Below are 413 nucleotides of genomic sequence, written 5' to 3' on the forward strand. Positions count from 1 at the left end.
CAGGTGTTGTTTTACATGTATTGTAGGTAACATTTCATTGAATTCTCAGGACACCTATGAAGCATAATTGTCATCCTCAATTTGTAGTTGAGGAAACTGAGGGAAAGAGACTTTAAATAACTTGTCCAAAGTCACAGGTAGAAAGAGCAGGGCTGGGATTAACACCAGGCATACTAACTCCTCAGCTCACACTCTTAACCACTATACAAATTCTATGAACTTTGGTTGGCATTTGCAAGCAACTGAGAATAATTAACATAAAAAAGAATTGGCAAAGTGGAATGAAAATAACCACTAAGCACCTCCTAAAGCTCAGGGCTTGTACTAGGTGCTTCCATGTATTGTGCTATTTACTTAATCCTAGCACCTACTCCATGAAGTAGATCAGGGTCCATATTAATATACCCCTTATA

The sequence above is a fragment of the Galeopterus variegatus genome, unplaced genomic scaffold (assembly GCF_000696425.1).
Source record: "Galeopterus variegatus unplaced genomic scaffold, G_variegatus-3.0.2 Scaffold1265, whole genome shotgun sequence".
Lineage (NCBI taxonomy): Eukaryota > Metazoa > Chordata > Mammalia > Dermoptera > Cynocephalidae > Galeopterus > Galeopterus variegatus.